General features: G+C 45.4%; 1 protein-coding gene across 1 annotated transcript in view; it reads left to right on the plus strand.

Moving 5' to 3' along the window:
* The first annotated feature begins 7574 nt into the window (after positions 1-7574).
* The window catches only part of SORD (sorbitol dehydrogenase), a 57074-nt gene continuing 44518 nt past the window's right edge, over positions 7575-20130 (plus strand). The window contains exon 1 of the mRNA XM_086320700.1: positions 7575-7699. The gene's annotated coding sequence lies outside the window, so the exon portion shown is untranslated. The remainder of the gene's footprint in view (positions 7700-20130) is intronic.

The raw sequence follows: 20130 nt of genomic DNA on the forward strand, positions 1-20130 counted from the left end.
GCCATCATCAAAAAGTCACTCTTTCCATTACACTGTCCCTATTATCATAAATCAGGTACTTCTCTGTGTGTATTTCCTTCTAAATTCTCAATTCTCTTCCCTTAGTTGGGTTTTCTTTCCATGGGTCAATTTCCTACTGTGTTAATTACTTTATAATAAAAATTCTCCATAGATGATGATGTAAATTCTCCAGGTTTGTTCTTGCTTGGACATGCTAAACCCTTTGACTTGACATGATTTTACAGCCATCTTGATAATTTCCACAACAGCTTTTACTGGGATTAAAAAAAAAAGCTTTGGAGTATTCTACTGGAATTTTAATTAAGATTGAGTCTATGTATCAATCTGGGGAGAACTGATAACTTTGCAATATTGAAATTTTTAATCCACAAATCTGATATATCCTCTATTTAGGTCTTAAAATGTTTCCCCTTTAATTTTCTTCAATAACATTTTGTAGTTTGCAGTCTAACTTGTACTAGATTTATTCCTAGGTATTTGGTCTTTTATGCATTTTTGGTAGATCATATTTAAAATTCTTTTTTTTCAGTTTCTTTTTATTTTTATAAAGGAATACAATGGATCACTGACCTATGTCCAGTGATCATCTTCAATTCAAATTTATTTTTAAAATTGTTTGGAATTTTGACACAAGTGTATTGTATACAATACATGATGGTTTTGTATTTCTTACTTTCCAATTCCTATGATCTTCATCTCTTCTTTGTAGCTGGTTCAAGTGTAATTCTTAACAGAAATTACAGTGGTTTCCCCCTCTGACCTTTCGTGTGATCGCACTGGTTGCATTCCTAAAGATAAGGCACTCTTACTTGGAGAAAGTGAAGAGGAACTAAAGAGCCTCTTGATGAAGGTGAAAGAGGAGAGTGAAAAAGCTGGCTTAAAACTCAACATTCAAAACACCAAGATCATGGCATCTGGTCCCATGACTTCATGGCAAATAGAAGGTAACTTCCCTGGTAGCTCAGTTGGTAAAGAATCCGCCTGCAATGCAGGAGACCCACGTTCAATTTCTGGGTTGGGAAGATCCCCTGGAGAAGGAAATGGAAACCCATTCCACTGTTCTTGTCTGGGAAGTCCCATGGACAGAGGAGCCTGGTGGGCTACAGTCCATGGGGTTGCAAGAGTCGAACGTGACTTAGTGACTGAACCACCAGAAGGAGGAGAAGTGGAAGCAGTGACAGATTTTATTTTCTTGGGCTCCCAAATCACTGCAGTTGGTGACTGCAACCATGAAATTAAAAGATGTTTGCTCTTTGGAAGAAAAGCTCTGACAAACCTAAACAGCATATTAAAAGGCAGAGACATCATTTTGTGGTGAGCAGAGTGCGCTGGGACTCAATAAAATCTCTTTGGGTAGTAAATTAGTTCTTTTTTTTTTCCCTTTCTTTTTATTTTGCCTAGAATGGACATCTTGAGTTTTTGCCTTGCTCTGTCTGGCTGAGTTTCCTTAGTGTACGAGTATTCTAGATCTATCCCTGTGGCTACTGTAAGTTGAACATGGAGAAAAGAGAGCAAGCCGGGCAGTCAGGCAAAGAAAAAAGAAATTTATTAGAGGGAAACAAGAGGGTGACTAGTCCTTAAGGAAAACCAGTGTCCTCCCTTTCTGATAGGATCTTTCTTATACCCCACCAATGAAAAATTCTCTGAAGGGATGGTTAATTTTTAGCCTTGTAGTTGAGTCCTGTGGTCATGGAGCCAGAGGTCTGGAATCTGGTGGTCTCATAGCTTTGAGAAGATAGGCACCAGTGGGAAAACAGAATGTCGTTTGGGCAATTTGGTCAGTCTCAAGGGTCACTGTGATATTATTCTTTGTTTGTGAGCTCAACATGATGAGCCACTTCTACCATGAGCCCCCATGTAGACCCCGGCATTCAGGCTTTTTGATTTGGGATAAGGGCCGAAGGTCAATCTTCTGTAAATGCTTCCTGCGGGACAAGGGCGTTATGGAGGTGAGATGAGAAAAGCATGTTTGTGGGTCAAGGGGATTTGTGTGAGGTTGAAGTTTTTGATAATTTGAGCGAGTTAGAAGTAATTCATGGATAGTTGGGTTGGTGAAGGCTCATAAGTGGTTCTGAAGAAATTTTGAAAAAAGATGCATTAAAAATGGGCCAAAATTATCAGACCACCTGACCTGCCTCTTGAGAAATCTGTATGCAGGTCAGGAAGCAACAGTTAGAACTGGACATGGAACAACAGACTGGTTCCAAATAGGAAAAGGAGTACATCAAGGCTGTATATTGTCACCCTGCTTATTTAACTTGTATGCAGAGTACATCATGAGAAACACTGGACTGGAAGAAGCACAAGCTGAAATCAAGATTGCTGGGAGAAATATCAATAACCTTAGATATGCAGATGACACCACCCTTATGGCAGAAAGTGAAGAGGAACTAAAAAGCCTCTTGATGAAAGTGAAAGAGGAGAGTGAAAAAGTTGGCTTAAAGCTCAACATTCAGAAAACTAAGATCATGGCATCTGGTCCCATCACTTCATGGGAAATAGATGGGGAAACAGTGGAAACAGTGTCAGACTTTATTTTTCTGGGCTCCAAAATCAGTGCAGATGGTGACTGCAGCCATGAAATTAAAAGATGCTTACTCCTTGGAAGGAAAGTTATGACCAACCTAGATAGCATATTCAAAAGCAGAGACATTACTTTGCCAACAAAGGTCCGTCTAGTTAAGGCTATGGTTTTTCCAGTGGTCATATATGGATGTGAGAGTTGGACTGTGAAGAAGGCTGAGCACCGAAGAATTGATGTTTTGAACTGTGGTGTTGGATAAGACTCTTGAGAGTCCCTTGGACTGCAAGGAGATCCAACCTGTCCATTCTGAAGGAGATCAGCCCTGGGTGTTCATTGGAAGGACTGATGCTAAAGCTGAAACTCCAGTACTTTGGCCACCTCATGCGAAGAGTTGACTCATAGGAAAAGACTCTGATGCTGGGAGGGATTGGGGGCAGGAGAAGAAGGGGACAACAGAGGATGAGATGGCTGGATAGCATCACCAACTCGATGGATGTGAGTTTGTGTGAACTCTGGAGTTGGTGATGGACAGGGAGGCCTGGCGTGCTGCAATTCATGGGGTCGCAGAGTCAGACACGACTGAGCGACTGAACTGAACTGAAGTAGAAGAAGAGGACCTAGAAAAGGTAGGACCCAGGGCATCCAATTCTAATTGCTTAACCAGTTTTCCCATGAATTACTGAGGTGTCGACGTATTTTCAAGGCCCTGTTTATCAGATTTCTTGTTGTTTCCTTTACAACCTGGCAGCTCATCTGGTAAAGAATCTGCCTGCAATGTGGGAGATCTGGGTTCAATCCCTGGGTTGGGAAGATCCCCTGGACAAGGGAAAGGCTACTCACTCCAGTATTCTGGCCTGGAGAATTCCATGGACTGTATAGTCCATGGGGTCACAAAGAGTCGAACACAACTGAGCGACTTTCACTCTCTTCCTTTACAACGCCTGATTTGTGGGTGTAGAAGCATCAAGGTTTCTCCAAAAATAGACATAGGCCCCCTTTTTCTGCTGTGAGAAGGTCTAATCCTCTTCTGTTTTGGAGGACCACTGGCAGGGAATCTAGCTGGTTTTGGATAGTGATAAGGCTAGTAGCTATTTTTTCAGGGCTCTCAGTGAGGTCTTTAGAAAGGCGTTGGTAGTAATTTTAAAAGGTTGTGAGTCCTACTGTCCCTGTTCCAATCCCAGCTGCTATTTCTATACTTATTAATAGAGGAATGAATTGATTTGCCCATTTTGGTTGGTTATAAATTAGTGGGATAGGGAGGGTCTGTACGGAATATGTGGTTTCCAGGTTATGCCAAGGGATTTGGCTACTTGTTGAGTGATTTGGGAGACAAAGCTGGCCCAATATCGGATTGGAGAGAGAGTGGGAAGCCAAAGCGAGGGATGATTTCTTGTATGAGAAACTATGTTACTCAGTTTCTGAAGCAGTTTCTGATCTCGTAGGAAAAGCCTCAATCCACCCTGAAAAAGTGTCTCTGAGAGTGAGGTTGAGTTTTCATTTTTGAGTTGGAGGCATTTGAGTGAAGTCAATTGGCCAGTCCTCTGCTGGGATATGCCCTCAAGCTTGATGTGAATGAGGGAATAGGCTTTAGGGCTCCCTGCGGTGAGACTGAGGAACAGATAACGTAACGCAAGAGTAAGTGATTTGTTATAGGAGTGAAAGAAGGTTAAGCGGGGTGATTCAAGGTCTTCAGTTCAATTCAGTTCAGTCACTCAGTCATGTCTGACTCTGCGACCCCGTGGACTGCAGCACTCCAGGCTTTCCTGTCCATCACCAACTCTCAGAGCTTGCTCAAACTCATGTCCATTGAGTTGGTGATGCCATAAGAGGTCTTATGAGATGATAAAGAGGTTTAGTGCCTACGTGTAGGGCCTGATGAATGTCCATAAGAATCTGTGTGGCCTGAGATTGGGGAAGGACATAGCAGCCCTGTTTTTGTAACCAGTGTCCTTGTGGTTGTGCTCCTTCTTATAATAATCGCGTTTCTTTGGGGAGGTGAAGGGGCTTTATGTTGGGGATTACTATAAGTTGTTGAGTTGGTGATCGGAGTGAGGCTTTTTTCGCTTCTCTGTCTGCAGTTTTGTTACCCTATAAAATGAGTCTGAGGCTGCCTGGTGACCTCAGCAATGTATGATGCCTACTTCAGTTGGCATGTTAGCTGCTTTTAAAAGTTGGAGTATAAGCGGGGCCTTTTGTAGATAGAAGCCCTCGTTCCTTCCAGATGGCAGCATTTGAGTGTATGATGTGGAAGGTATATTTAGAGTCAGTGTATATGTTTGCTATCTTGTTAGCTGAGAGGGTAAGGGCTCTAGTTAGTGCAATAAGTTCTGCCTTTTGGGAAGAGGTTCCCGAGCGGAGAAGTTAGGACTCAATAATTTCGGTGTCAGAGACAATTGCACATCCAGCTCCCTTTTTCTCTTTCTGATGTAGAGAAGCTGTCATCAATATACCAAGTAAAGTCAGGGCTGTTTAAAGGGGTTGAGGAAATATGGGAGAAATGGGGCATCAGGTCTTCTAATGCCTCTTTGCAAGCATGGATGGGGGGCTCAGAAGAACTAGGGATAAGGGTGGCAGGGTTGAGAGTAGGACAGCGTTCAGAGGAGAACTCGGGAGATTCAAGAAGGGTGACATGAATTAGCTGGATGCGTGAAGGAGCTAGAAGGGTCATGGATTTGTGAGAAAGTAAGTCCTTAAAGTCACGTGTGGTGAACGAATGACAGTGGGTGCTCCAAATGAGTTTTTTACTTTCCTGAGTGAGGATTGCAGCTGCTGCCAGAGCACATAGGCAGGCTGACTATCCTTGAATTGTGGTATCTAGTTGCTCTGACAGATAAGTGACAGGGATGAAGGAGGGGCCCTGATTTTGTCCCAAAACTCCTAGGGCAATTTTTTGTCTCTCAGTAGAGTATAAAGAGGCAAGATAGGCCAGGAAGTGTGAGAGTTGGGGCTGAGGGAATGGCTTGCTTAAGGGTCTTAAAGGCTGAATGGATATTTTATTTAGCTCTAGGGGTTCTGAAAGATCTCCTCGGGGGGCTTGATATAGGGGTTGTGCCAAGAGGGTGAAATTAGGAATCCAGAGGCGTAGATATCCAGCTAACCCCCAGAAGGACAGAATCTGTTTTCAATGTAGGGAGTGGTAGGGTTGATATAAGGGACTTTCTATCGGTAGCAATATATCTTTTTGTTGGTGTTAAAAGGACTCCAAGATAGGTGACTCTAGGACGAGAAAGGTGAACCTTATGGGAGATGTTCAGTAGCCTCGATCAGCTAGAAAATTGAGGAGTTGTATAGTGTGTTTTTGAGAGTGTGTAAGCGAAGGACTACAAAGGAGGAGATCGTCCACATATTGGAGGACAGTACTCAGAGTAAGGTCAAGAGAGGTTAGGTCTGATGCTAGAGCTTGGCCAAAGAAATGAGGGCCATCACGAAAGCCTTGTTGGAGGACTGTCCCTGTCAGCTGTTGGGAGCGATGATTGTCTGGATCAGTCCAGATAAAGGCAAAGAGGTCTTTATAGAGTTTGGGTGCAAAGGGATGGTAAAGAAGGCATCCCTGAGGTGTAGAACAATGAAGTGGGTAGTGGAAGAGGGAATGAGAGAGAGAAGAGTATAGGGATTTGGAACTGCTGGATGTATGGGGATAACAGCTGCATTGATAAGTCTCAGGTCCTGGACCAGGTGATAGGAGCCATTTGGCTTTTTGAGAGGTAAGATGGGGTGTTATAGGGAGAGTGGCTTGGGGGCAAGAGGCCCTGATATAGCAGTTTAGTGACGATAGGCTTTAACCCTTGTTGATGTTTTCGGGAGATTGGGTATTGCGGTTGATTGGGGGATTTAGGGGGGGTCTTTGAGGTGGATATGAATTGGAACATGGTGAGAGGTGACAGATGGGTTGTCTGTATCCCAGACTATAGGATTTATGGATGAGGAGGGCAATGGGGTGGGGGAAGAGGAGGTGGGGTTGAGGAGCAGTAGCCAGGCTAGATCAGAAGATGGGCTTGGGATAGTAATAAAGGCTTTGAATTTTGAGAGACGGTCTCTCCAAGAATAAGACTGGGGCATTTGGGGAGTATGAGAAAAGAATGGGGAAATGGGGTATGTTGAAGTGTGCAAATTAGAGGCTTGGTTATTCGTGGCATAGATATTAAGCAGTCAACCCCCATAACAGAGACCTGAGAAACCTTGTTCTTTCCGGATTAGGTAGGCACAGCAGAGTAAGTGGCCCCCGTGTAGATGAGAAAAGGGATCGGCTTACCTGCCACTGTGAGAAGGCCTTATGAAGGCCCACAACGAGGCAAGCAACCATGCGATTACGGGCTGCTTGTCCAGGTCTCCCTGCCTGATAATCCCCGTTGGGATCATCTCGGGGGACAGCCGTTGCCCCTACGGGCTTAGTGTCGCCAGTCTGTGTATCTTATCAGCACGCACCTGAGGGGCTTGCCATACTCGTTCCTTCTCTTCTGGGAGAAGAGTGGAGGAAAGGATGATGTAAATATCATGCCAGGTTAAGTTGTAAGACTGGGTAAGATACTTGAATTCTTTTAGATAATTATTAGGGTCTGAAGAGAAGGAGCCAAGACGCTTTTCAATTCGAGATAGATCGGTGAGGGAGAATGGGACGTGAACCTGAACGATATCTTCTGCTCCCGCTACTTGCCATAAAGGGAGAGGTGGAGCAGGCAAAGACTTCCTGCTGTCAAGTTTCTGGCTTTAACGTTGTTCCGACCGCTGATCGGGAGAGGATCTAGGGAGGTCAGGGTAGAGCCTTGGAACCCTCGGGGTAGAGGGTGGGGCTGAGGTCTCAGAGCTTGCAGGGGAGAGGGGTTGGGCGCGGAGGTGGCCTGCCCTTGAGCAGGAGGGAGGGAGGAGGGGTCGTAAGGTGGAGGTTGTGAAACTGCATCTGGAGCGACTGCAAGGGAATTGGGAGCGAGAGGGTGTGAGCTGTGGTCGGAAGGGTTGAAGGAAGAAGAAGAAAAGTCTCAAACAGGAATCGGGAGACATTGTATTAGGACGATGTGGCCCAGAGTGGGGAAGTAGAACATTTGAGAAGTATTTGAGAAGTAGAACAGGATTCACAGAGGGAGAATCTGAGCGCGAAGAGCAAAGAACGCCTGGACATGAGGGATCTCGGACCACTTCCGGTTGCGGCGGCAGAAGGTACCGAGATCCCATAGAGTATTATAATCGAGAGTTTTGTTATCTGGCCATTGGAACCTATTATCAAGTCTGTATTGTGGCCTGACAGTGTTAAAATAGTACTCTTTTTGGTCTTATGTCTCCTTGGAAGCCCAAGGCTTTTACGTTTCGAAGAAGGCATCCTAGAGGAGTAAATTTTGAGAGCTGGGATTGAGAATTTCCCATTGTGGCCGAATAGGAAGGGTAGACAAGGTTAAGAATCCACCTGCAATGCAGGAGACCTGGGTTCGATCCCTGGGTTGGGAAGATCCCCTGGAGGAGGAAATGGCAACCCACTCCACTATTCTTGCTTGGGAAATCCCATGGACAGAGGAGCCTGGTGGGCTACAGTCCATGGGGTCACAAGAGTCAGACACAATTTAGTGACTGAAGCACCAGACAAGGGAGAAGGAAAGCGAGGAGAAAGTGCCGAGAGAAAAGGCATCCCTGTTTTCAGGACCTTCTCAGAGAGTAATAACAGTCTGCTTTGAAATGGGCGTCCCTTATTTCAAAGTCAGATGGGCTACAAGGCTGAGGGCCTGACGGCCGTGGGGATCCTCCCGCCTAGTGCTAGGACCTGGAAATGAGGCGAGGGAGAAAGAGGATCCAGGGAATGCGATTTCGCTCACCCTTGTAACCGATGGATGAAATGTGGGCCGGTGTGTGGATGTCGGTCCAGCAAGGCAAGTGGAGAGTCCCGCCCGGAGCTCATCTGTTTCTCGGCAAGGTCCAAGGGAGGGGACCACCGGCGGGGGACTCGTGAGAGGAGCCCACCCAGTTGCTGTGGCTCTTCCCTCCCGGGTTTTGGCACCGGATTGTAAGGCGAGTGCAGAGAAAAGAGGGTGAGCGAGCTGCAGTCAGGCAAGAAAAGGAAATTTATTAGAGGGAAACGAGAGGGTGATTGGCCCTTAAGCAGAACCAGTGTCCTCCCTTTCTGACAGGGTCTTTTGTATACCCTACCAATGAAAAATTCTCTGAAGGGATGGTTAATTTTTAGCCTGTAGTTGAGTCTTGGGGTTACATAGCTGGAGGTCTGGAATGAGGTGGTCTCATAGCCTTGAGAACGTAGGCACCCTTGGGAAAACAGAATGTCTTTTGAGCAATTTGGTTAGTTTCAAGGGTCACTGTGATTTTATTCTTTGTGAGGTCAACATAATGAGCCATTTCTACCATGAGCCCCCATGTAGGCCCGATCAGCTCCCAGGGGCACAATTTCCTTGTTTAGTGTTGTTTGGATATGACTGAGAGTCCATCATACATACGTGCTGAAGCTTTAATCTGTCCGTGAGGATTTTGCTGTTTATGGGTGTTGCCTCTTGTGGGTTGTGCTGCAGTGCTCGTTGGGGTGCATATGTCTTTTGAATGATGGGTTTCTCGGGATCTAGGACCAGATGGGGGAATATTAGATCCTAGGCTTAGCCTCTCTCAATAGTTTATTTTCAGGCTTTTGGAGACTGTCAAATATCCTTCGTGTTGCCAGACTACCTTCCCACCCACTGTATAGGGGTTCTTTTTACTCAAGGCTCTCTCCCGCATTTATTGTTTGTAGATTTGTGAGGATGCCCAACCTGAAGGGTGGGGTATGATTTCTGGTTGTCATTTTTTGATTGACATTCCTGCAGTAATTAGGGATGCAGAGCATCTTGGCCTGTGGTGGAGATTTGGGTTTTGTATTGTTTTGTTTCGGAGAAAGCAATGGCACCCCACTCCAGTACTCTTGCCTGGAAAATCCCATGGACAGAGGAGCCTGGTAGGCTACAGTCCATGGGGTCGCTAAGAGTCAGACACGACTGAGCGACTTCACTTTCACGCATTGGAGAAAGAAATGGCAACCCACTCCAGTGTTCTTGCCTGGAGAATCCCAGGGACGGGGGAGCCTGGTAGGCTACCATCTACGGGGTCACACAGAGTCAGACACGACTGAAGTGACTTAGCATAGCATAGCATTGTTTTGTTTTATTCCTTAAAGGGTGTGTGGAAAATTTCCCTTTCTTCTTGGCTTCCTGAAAGTCCATTGTGTTTGGAATTTCTTTCTGTAAAGCCCACCCAAGTAAATGGCCTGAGGGCAGCTGTCATTAACAACCCTCCAAGACATTTGAATGTTAGCTTAAAACTACATTCAAAAAATGAAAATCATGGTATCCAGTCCCATCACTTCCTGGTAAATAGATGGGGAAATAATGGAAACAGTGACAGACTTTATTTTCTTGGGCTTCAGAATCACTGTAGATGGTGACTGCACCCTTGAAATTAAAAGACACCTGCTCCTTGCAAGAAAAGCTATGACAAACTTAGCATATTAAAAAGCAGAGACATTATTTTACTGACAAAGGCACGTCTAGTTAAAGCTATGGTTTTTCCAGTAGTCATGTATGGATGTGAAAGTTGGACCATAAAGAAGGCCGAGTGCCAAAGAATTGATGTTTTTGAACTGTGGTGTGGGAGAAGACTCTTGAAAGTCCCTTAGACTGCAAGGAGATCAAACCAGTCAATCCTAAAGGAAAATAGTCCTGAATATTCGTTGGAAGGACTGATGCTGAAGCTGAAGCACCAATACTTTGGCCACCTGATGTGAAGAACTGACTCAATGGAAAAGACCCTGATGCTGCGGAAGATTGAAGGCAGGAGGAGAAAGGGATGATCGAGGATGAGATGGTTGGATGACATCACTGACTCGATGGACATGAGTTTGAGTAAGCTCCGGGAAACGGTGAAGGACAGGGAAGCTTGGCGTGCCGCAGTCCATGGGGTAGCAAAGAGTCGGACAGGACCGAGTGACTGAACAACAAGGACATTTGAAGTAGAAGTGCCAGTAAGCGCAGGTACTGCGGTTGTCATTACAGGAAGTCTCCACAAGGTGGCGGCAGCACTTTCCCCTGCCCACCTCTGGTTCCTCAGACAACCAGAGCCTTAGGGAAAGTGGGTTTCCTGGGCTGTCAATTGGAGTGGAATGTGCCAGAGCAAAATGGCTGCAGCCTTGTGTCTCACTGCTTCTTCCCCCTAAAGCTTCACACAACCCGACCCCCAGACTAATCCCAACTGGGGCCACAGCACCCAGCTGAGGGTACTTAAGGTGCTAGGAGGCTGCACTCTCAGGAAGTGTTTAATCCTAACAGGAAGAAGGCTTGAGCTGAGGACCCCAGCACCAGGAGATGTGCAGGCTGGGTGACTGTTGCTCCCACGATCCTCCAGGCTTTGATCCCACTCAGGACTCTGGTCCCAGCCAAGACAAGCAGATAGGTGTGATTTTCAAAGGGGCTCAGAAATAATAACTAAAAAGGGCCTCAATGAAGGACACCCTGCCAGGCTGTCTGGACCCTACCCCAGTCCAGCCTTGGGACTCAAGCCTTCTCAGGCTCCTGGGATACTGTAGAAGCCCAAATGAGGGAGGTGGGATAAAGTTAACTTTCTCTCCTTTCCTTTGACTTCATGCCAATGATATGTAGGGGTACAGTCAATCTGCCACGCTGTTATCAGTGTACAGTTGGCTGATTCAGGTATGACGTATCCATGGAGTATATCTGGTCTTTTTTGGGTTCTTTTAACCCTAACCCTAACCCGGACGAGCCCCCAAGATGAAAGGTTGTTGTTGAATCATGCGAAGACACCGGGATTCTTGGCCCCCAGAGGAGAAGAATTCAATCCAGGGCCAGAGACGAGGCTTGATTGCTCAGAGCTTTTGTGTAATAAAGTTTTATTAAAGTATAAAGGAGATAGAGAAAGCTTCTGACATAGGCATCAGAAGGGGGCAGAAAGAGTACCCGCTTGCTAGTGTTAACAATGAAGTTATATAATCCAAAGAATGTCTGGAGGTTGTAAAGACCTCATCAGACCATAATTTACATTTTAAGATAACACTGTCCTCAGGCAGGATACATCCTTGTAAAGACCAGGTCTACTCGCATAATTTACATTTTAAGATAACAGAAGGTTTAATCCAGAGACTCTCCTTAGGATACACTATTGTTATATAATCCTAAGGAATGTGGAGAAAGAAAAAAGTTTGTCCTTTCTTCCTCCTTGAGAATTCCAGACCCCTCTCTCCTTAGGGACCCCTAGACTCCTTATCAACCTGCCTAGGAACTGACTTCACTTTCACTTTTCACTTTCATCCATTGAAGAAGGAAGTGGCAACCCTCTCCAGTGTTCTTGCTTAGAGAATCCCAGGAACAGTGAGCTTGGTGGGCTGCCGTCTAAGGGGTCGCACAGAGTTGGACACGACTGAAGCTATTTAGCAGCGGCAGCAGCAGCCACAGAGTTTATTGTATAAGGTCGAGCAACATGCTGAGCATTGGGTCCTTGTGGGTTATCTGTCTCACATACAGTGTTCTGTGTATATGAGGAAGGAAGGAGGAAAACAGTCTGTGGAGTATCTCTTAGAGATGCATGTTTCTGTGTATAGGTGAGAGATAGAGATTTCTGTGTGTGTGTGTGGAAGGGAAAAAGGAAGGAAGCTGATAATCCTTGTGGATTATTATAGATTTCTGTGTCTATATTAGTCCCAACCTGCTTCATCCCAGGCCCTTCACTTTTTTCTTGAACTCTTGGTTTGAATATGAATTCTCAGTCTTCAGATTGTAAATTCTTTTGTTTCACTTTTTAAATTTTGCCTAGAAGGGACATCTTGTGTTATTGCTTTCCTTAGTGTGGCTTAGTTCCTTTAGGGTCCTTTAGGGTATGATCCTTTTAGATCTATCCCTGTGGCTACCAGTGGCATAATTTCCTTACTTCAGTTTTGGTTTTTATGGCTAACAGTCTATTGTATATATGTAGCACGTCTTTTAAGTTTAATCTGTTGGTGAAGATTTTGCTATCTCTCTGTGTCGGTTATTGTGAGTAGTACTGCAGTGCTAGCTGGGGTGGATGTGCCTTTTTGAATGATGGTTTTCTCGGGATCTAGGCCCAGACATGGGAATGTCAGATCTTAGGCTTAGCCTCTCTTGATGGTGTATTTTCAGGCATTCAGAGTCTGTCCATTACACGGGGTGCTGTCAGTGTGCCGACCCACCTACTGTATAGGGGCATTCCTTTTCCTCAGGCTCTCCTGCCTTTAGTGTTTGTGGCCTCCTGAGGATGCTCTGATGGGACTGGATTTCTTGTTTTCATTTTGATTGGTATTCCTGCAGTAATTAGGGATGCTGAGCATCTTGTCCTGTGGTGGAGGTTTGGGTCTTTTTTTTTTTTCCATGAACGATGTGAGGAAAATTTGCCTGTGGCAGCTGGCTTCCTGAAAGCTGGTTGTGTTTGGAATTCATTTCTGCAATTCCTGCCCCCAGGACATGTCCTGAGGACAGCTGTCATTAACAGAACCCAACGCTTGAGAAATAGAGGGGCCAGTAAGCCTCGGAGGTGGAGTTGTAGTTACAGAAATTGTCCACAAGGTGACAGCACTTCCCCCTGGCCACTTCTGGTTCCTTGGGCAACCAGAGCCTTAGGGCAACTTGGCTTCCTTAGGGCCAGTTGGAGTGAATTGGAGTGGAATATGCCTGAGCAACAACTTAAGGGGTTGTGTCTCACTTCTTCCCCGTAAAACTTCACCCCTCCCCTCCAGACTCATTCCAACCGGGCCACAGCACCCTGCTGAGGGTTCTAGGAGGCTGTACTCTTTAAGAAGGAAGTTTGAGTTGGGGATCCCAGCACCAGAGGCCCTGAGGGTTAGGTAACATTCCCAAGGTCCTGGAAGATAGAGTGTCGGGTCCCCATCCTTTGGGAACACTAGGGACTTTGGTCTCAGTCAGGGAGACCAGACAGAAGAGGTTTAAGAGGGGTCTCAATTAAGGGCTCTTGGCTTGGCTGTCTGGACTCCACCCCAATCCAGCGATGGGACCCAAGCCTGCTCAGGCTCCAGGGATGGAATAGCAGTGCAAGTCAGGAAGGTTGGAGGGAATAAACAAGGATGCTTTTTCTTTAATTTCACATCTGTGCTATGTTGGAGTATATTAATTTTGCAGTTTTCTGTTTGTCGTCAGTCTACAGCTTTCTGATTCATACATATAGCATATCTGTTCTGTTTGTATTCTTTTGCCATAGAGGTTTTTGCAGAAGGTCAGCATGGTTCCCTGTGCTGCTTGCTCATCAGGTCCTTGTGGAGTATCTAGTATAGACACAAATTTCTGTGTGTGTGTGTTATTCCCAACCTAATTAATTCCTTGGCCTTTCCTTTTTTATTTTATTTTTTAAAATTCTTGTGTTTGAATTCTCAGAGTCAATTTTTGTGTTGTAATTTAATTCCTTTGTATCTCTTTTTAAATTTTGCCTAGAAGGGACATCATATACTCTTGTCTTCCTCTGTCCAGCTGATTTCACTTAGTATGTGATCCTCCAGCATCCATTTCTATGGCTACAAGTGGAATGATTTCATAATTGCAGTGCCAGTTTTTCATTGCTGAGTGATAGTCCATTGTCAATAAGTACCAGGTCTTTTTTAAGCTTTAATCTATCAGTGGACATTTTGCTGGGTTTGTGTCTTGGCTCTTGTAAGTAGTGCTGAAGTGAATGTTGGGGTGCATGTGACTGAATAATGGTTTTCTCAGGATATAGGCTGAGATGTGGGAATGTCAGATCGTAGGGTTGCTGCTGCTGCTAAGTCGCTTCAGTCAAATCTGACTCTGTGCGACCCCAGAGACGGCAGCCCACCAGGCTCCCCCGTCCCTGGGATTCTCCAGGCAAGAACACTGGAGTGGGTTGCCATTTCCTTCTCCACTGCATGAAAGTGAAAAGTGAAAGTGAAGTTGCTCAGTCGTGTCTGACTCTAGCGACCCCATGGACTGCAGCCTACCAGGCTCCTCCATCCATGGGATTTGCCAGGCAAGAGTACTGGAGTGGGTTGCCGTTGCCTTCTCCGAGATCCTAGGGTTAGCTCTCTTGATTTTTTTTTTTTTTCTCCCTTGCCATGCAGAGGCTGTCAGTTCTAGTGGCTGTTGCCAGTGTTCCTTCTGCCGACCATGTTGGGGGGGTTCCCCATTCCTCCCTGCTCTCTCACACATATATTGTTTGTAGACTTCTGAGATTGGCCGTTCTGACTGGTGGGATTTGATTTCTTGTTGTCGTTTTGATTAGCATTCCTCCTGCAATAATTAGGGGTGCTGAACATCTTGTCTTCTGGTGGTTAGTGTGTTTTTTCTTTCTTTTTTTTTTTTTTTTCTTTTAGGCATGTGTGGAAAATTTACGTTTCAATTGGTATCTTGCAAGTTGGGTGTGTTTGCGATTTATTTCTCTAATATTTACCCCAGGACCTTTCTTGAGGCAAGCTGTCTTAACAGCACCGCCCCAGCCCCCCCCACCCCCGCCCCCTTGTGAATTGGAGGTGCCAGTAAACGCCTTCGGTCAAGTTGTAGTTACAGAAAATATCCACAAGGTGGCAGCACTTTTGATGACCACTCTGGTTCCTGGGGCAAACAGAGCATAGGGAAAGTCGGCTTCCAGGGTTGTGTAACGAGAGTGGAATGTACCTGAGGGAACATTTAGGGGCTTGTGTCTCACTACTTATTCCTCCTAAAGCATCACACACACACACACAAACACACGGCTTCCAGACTGATTCCAACGGAGCCACAGCACCTTGCTGTCTGTGCTTCAGTGCCTAGGAGTCTGCACTCTCAGGAAGCAGGCTTGAGCTGGGAACTCCAGCACCAGGAGACATGGAGGTTAGGTGACTACTGAGAGAGTCATTTCCTAGGCAGGTTGATAGGGAGTCTAGGGGTCCCCAAGGAGAGAGGGGTCTGGAATTCTCAAGGAGGAAGAAAGGACAAACTTTTTTTCTTTCTCCACATTCCTTAGGATTATATAACAATAATGTATCCTGCCTAAGGACAGTCTTTGGATTCAACCTTCTGTTATCTTAAAATGTTAATTATGGGAGTAGACCCGGTCTTTACAAGGATGTATCTTGCCTGAGGACAGTGTTATCTTAAAATGTAAATTATGGGAGTAGGTCTGATGAGGTCTTTACAACCTCCAGACATTCTTTGGATTATATAACCTCATTGTTAACACTAGCAAGCGGGTACTCTTTCTGCCCCCTTCTGATGCCTATGTCAGAAGCTTTCTCTATCTCCTTTATACTTTAATAAAACTTTATTACACAAAAGCTCTGAGCGATCAAGCCTTGTCTCTGGCCCCGGATTGAATTCTTCTCCTCTGGGGGCCAAGAATCCCGGTGTATTCGCATGATTCAACAGCAACCTTTCACTATTGCCCCCAAGGTCTTTGAGGACTTGATCCCATTCGGGTATCTGGTCCCAAACAGAGCACAGACGACTGTATAAGCTTAAAAAGGGCTCAGTGGACACTCTGCCAGGGTGTCTCAGAAACATAGCAGTCTAGTCTGGAGACCCAAGCCTGCACAGGCTCCAGGATGGATCACATCCCAAGTCAGGGAGATCAGAGAGAATAAAGCAGGCACTGCTTTCCTTTTCTTTAACATCATGCCGATGCTATGTTGGAGTGTAGTCAGTTTGCAGTGCTGTGCTTGTCTTCAGCGTGCAGCCACTTGCTTCAGGTATAACATGTCCATGGTGTATCTCTGTTGCATTTTTGAACTTTTTACCATAGAAAGTCGAGAAGAGTGCCAAGCATCAGGTTCTTGTGAATTAAATATTTCAGATACACTTTTCTGTGTACATAAAGAAGGAAGTTAGGAGATAATTTTTGTGGATTATCTCTTAGAGATTTGTCCTTAGAGATGCATATTGCTGTTTATATATGGAGGGAAGGTAGAAAGGAAGGAAGGGGATAATCACTGTAGATTATCTATTACAATACAGATTTCTTGTGTATGTAGGCACGGACATGCTAATTCATTCCCTGGCTGTCACCTATGTTTCTCCGGAACCCTTCGTTTGACTTTGAATTCTCAAAGTCTGTTTTGAGTTTGGGGTGTAAGTTTGTTGCCTTGTATGTCTACTTTTATTTTGGCTGGAAGGTACCTCATATACTATGGTCTTCCTCTGCCTGACAGACTTCACTTAGTGTATGATCCTTCAAGGACCATCCCTGTGGCTATTACTGTCATAATTTCCTAATTTCGGTGATGGCTTTTTATGAGTGAGGAATAGTCTACTCTTTATATGTACCACACCTTGTTTAAACTTTAAGCCATTGTTGGAGATTTTGCTGAGAGTGTGTCTCGGCTATCGGAAGCAGTGCTGAAGCTTTGTTGGAGTGCCCATGCTTTTCGATTCCTGGTTTTCTCTGGATATAGGCCAAGGTGTGGGGATGTCAGATTCTAGTTTTAATCTGAGAGCTTTTTTTCAGGCATTCAGAAACTGTCCATTATACTGACTGTTGCCAGTGTATATTCCCAGAGAGAGCTTAGGGGGATTCTTTTTCCTCCAGGCTGCCTCCCGCATTTATCGCTTGTAGATTGGTGATGACAACCGCTGTGACTGTTGTGGAGGTTGGATTTTGTTTTGGCTTTTTTTTTTTTCCCCTTAAAGGTTGTCAGGAGAATTTACCTTTGACAATTGGGTTGACAAGTCGGCTGTCTTTGGAATTTATTTCTCCATTACCTGCCCCAGGACATGTCCTGGGGCAGGTAATGTTCATTTCTGTCATTCACAGAAATGCAGCCCTCATGATTTGAGTTGCCAGTGAACACCCGAGAAAATGTTGTAGTTACAGAAAATGTCCACGAGGCAGCAGCATTACTCAGGCCTACCTTTGGTTCCTGGGGTAACCAAAACTTGAGGGAAAGTTTGCTTCTTGGGCAAGAAATAGGGAGGAGGGTGCCTGAGCTAACCCGAAAGGACTCGAGTCTCTTGAGTCTCGGTTATCTTTCCCCCTGAAGCATCACACAAACAGCCCGCCCTGGCGAATCTTCCCAGGACCGCAGTGCACTGCTGAGGGTGCTTAGGTGCTAATGTTAGGAGGCTGCACTCTCAGGAACGAGGCTTGAGCTGGGATCCCCAGCACCAGGAGAGGTCGAGGCTAGCTGAACCTTGCCTTCAAATCCCTTGAGGCCTCGATGCCACACAGGACTCTGGTCCCAGCCAGAATGTAGGAGAGAGTAGATCTTTAAAAGGGTCAACCAAGGGCACCCTGCCAGGCTGTGTCAACCACCCCCAGTTCAGCAGTGGGACCAAGCCTGTCCAGAGACGTGATAGCATCCCAAGTCAGGGAGATCGATAAGAAAATAGGCACTGCTTTTCTCTCCTTTTCTTACCATCTTGTCAATGCTGCAGTGCAGTACACTTGATTGGCAGTCTTGTGAGTGTTGTCACATACAGCCTCCTGACTCAGGCACATGTATTTATGGGGTGGGATATCGCTCTCTCTCTCTCTTTTTTTTTTTTTTTTTGCCATAGAAGAGTGAGGAGAGTGCTGAACATCAGGTCCTTCCGAATTATCTATCTCAGTTATACTTTTCTGTGTATACACAGAAAAAACTTAGGAGATAATTACTGTGGATTACCTCTTAGAGTTACAGATTTCTGTGTATCTGTGCAAGGAAGTAAGGATGGAAGGAGAGAAAAGAATATTCCTTGTGGATTATCTAATACAGATTCACATTTCTTGTCTGTGAGGGTAAAGGACTCATAGACCCCACATGGGGGCTCACTGTTAAGATGGCTCGTTATGTTGACCTCCCAACAAAGAATAAAATCACAGTGACCCTTGAGACTGACCAAAAATTGCCCAAACGACATTCTGTTTTCTCACTGGTGCCTACCTTCTCAAAGCTAAAAGACCACCAGATTCCAGACCTCAGGCTACATGACCACAGGACTCAACTATAGGCCAAAAATTAACCATCCGTTCAGAGAACTTTTCATTGGTGGGGTATAAGAAAGACCCCGTCAGAAAGGGAGGACACTGCTTCTCCTTAAGAGCCAGTCACCCTCTTGTTTCCCTCTAATTAATTTCCCTTTTCGTGCCTGACTGCCCGACTCATTCTCTTTTTCCCTGCACTCTCCTTACAATTCTGTTTTATGAGTGAGGAGTATTCCAGCATCTGGCTGTCTCACTTCATCTTCATTTTTTGGTCTTTGGCCTTGTTGGTTGATTCTCTATCTTGGCTCTAGTAAATAGTGCTGCTCTGGATATAGGGGTGCACGAATCATTTCAAATTGTGATTTTTTTTTCCATATCTGAGCCCAAGAGTGGGATTGCTGGATCATATGGTACCTGTGTGTTGAGTTTTTAGAGGAACCTCCATGCTGTTTTCCATAGTGGCTGCACCCGTTTACACCCCCACCAAGAGTGTAGGAAGATTCCCTTTTGTTTCCGACCTCTGCAGCAATTATTCTTTGTGGATCTTTCTGGTGATGGCCATTCTGACCACGGTGAGGTGATTCCTCAGTGTTGTTTTGATTTACCTTGATTTGATAGTTAGTCATGTGGAGTATGTTTCCGTGTGCTTTATGATCTTATACAGTGTGAGTATAGTTTACCTGTTGAAATTGGCTTCTTGAACATCGACCCTGTTTTGAATACGTTTTTTGGTGATTTACCTCAAGGACTTGAGGGCAGGTCCAACCCCGTGTGCATCCTTATTCAGAGATCATTAGCACCAGTTTTAAAGATGTTGTTATGGGAAATGGTCTCAAGGTGGCAGCATTTCTTCCTGCCCAACTCTGGTTACTTAGGCAACCAGAACCTGAAGGAAGGCCTTGCTCCTGGGCTGTCCAGTTGCAGCTGTGACAGAAGTAACAAAGAGCCAGGGCGGATTGTGTCTCTTGATTTCTTCCCCCTTCCCTCTGGACTTGAGATCCCCACTACCAGGAGTCTTGGAGTGCAGGGGACTTTTCAAAACTCTTCCATCCCAGAAGTTCCAGCATCCTTTGGGTGCAGTAGGCTTGGTTTAGCTGCAGGAGGACCTCCCTCCACCCCCCAGAGCTGGAGATTGTCCAGGTCCTTTGGTAGAGGGCTCATTGCCAGGCACATCTTCCTTGCCCACTCAGATCCAAGACACTCCAGCCTTGGGACCCAAGTCTGCTCAGGTTCCAGGGATGTGACACCAGCCTAGGTCACCAGGTCTGAGGGGCCTAGAGTCAGCATTCCCATTTCTTTTTTTTTTTTAATTGTGTCATTTGAATTGGGGAATATAAGTGATTTACAATGTTGTGGATTTTTTTCCCCCAATAGATAAGAACTTTATTCACTTAGAAGGAAATGGCAACCCACTCCAGTATTCTTGCCTGGAGAATTACATGGATAGAGGAGCCTGGCAGGCTGCAGTCCGTGGGGTTGCAAAGAGTCGGACACAACTGAGTGACTCTCACTTATTCACTTATGTCTAGACATCTATATGTTCCTTTAGGGTGCTTTTCCCATATAGATTATTCCAGTGTTAATTAGTGTTCTGCATGCTATACAGTGGGTCCTTCTGGATCTTTTTATAATTAGGAGTGTGTATATGAACGAGCTATTTTCTCCCCACACCCTTTCCTTCTTGGTAACCATAAGTTATGAAT

Source organism: Bos grunniens, chromosome 10, assembly GCF_055505025.1.
Source record: "Bos grunniens cultivar Pamir isolate PY7600 chromosome 10, Bosgru_T2T1.0, whole genome shotgun sequence".
Taxonomy (NCBI): domain Eukaryota; kingdom Metazoa; phylum Chordata; class Mammalia; order Artiodactyla; family Bovidae; genus Bos; species Bos grunniens.